Raw genomic sequence first — 644 nt, forward strand, 5'->3', positions numbered from 1 at the left:
AGAGCATATCGCGTAACGCTTATCGAAAACTCGAAACTCGAAAATCCAAAATCGCATATCGCGTTATGCACATAGCGCATAGCGCATAGCGCTTAGTGCATAGCGCATAGCGTATAGCGCATAACGCGTAACGCTTATCGAAAACTCGAAACTCAAAAATCGAAAATCGCATATCACGTTATGCACATAGCGCATATTGCATAGCGCATAGCGCATAACGCGTATCGCTTATCGAAAACTCGAAACTCGAAAATCGCATATCGCGTTATGCACATAGCGCATGGCGCATAGTGCATTGTGCATAGCGCATAGCGCATAGCGCATATCGCGTATCGCTTATCAAAAACTCGAAACTCGAAACTCGAAAATCGCATATCGCGTTATGCACATAGCGCATAGCGCATAGTGCATACCGCATAGCGCATATCGCGTATCACTTATCGAAAACTCGAAACTCGAAAATCGCATATAGCGTTATGCACATAGCGCATAACGCATAGCGCATAGCGCATAGCGCGTCGCGCATAGTGCATAGCGCATAGCACATAGCGCATAGCGCATAACGCGTATCGCTTATCGAAAACTCGAAAATCACATATCGCGTAATGCACATAGCGCATAGCGCATATCGCGTAACGCTTATC

The sequence above is a fragment of the Papilio polytes genome, unplaced genomic scaffold (assembly GCF_000836215.1).
Source record: "Papilio polytes unplaced genomic scaffold, Ppol_1.0 DF824221.1, whole genome shotgun sequence".
Lineage (NCBI taxonomy): Eukaryota > Metazoa > Arthropoda > Insecta > Lepidoptera > Papilionidae > Papilio > Papilio polytes.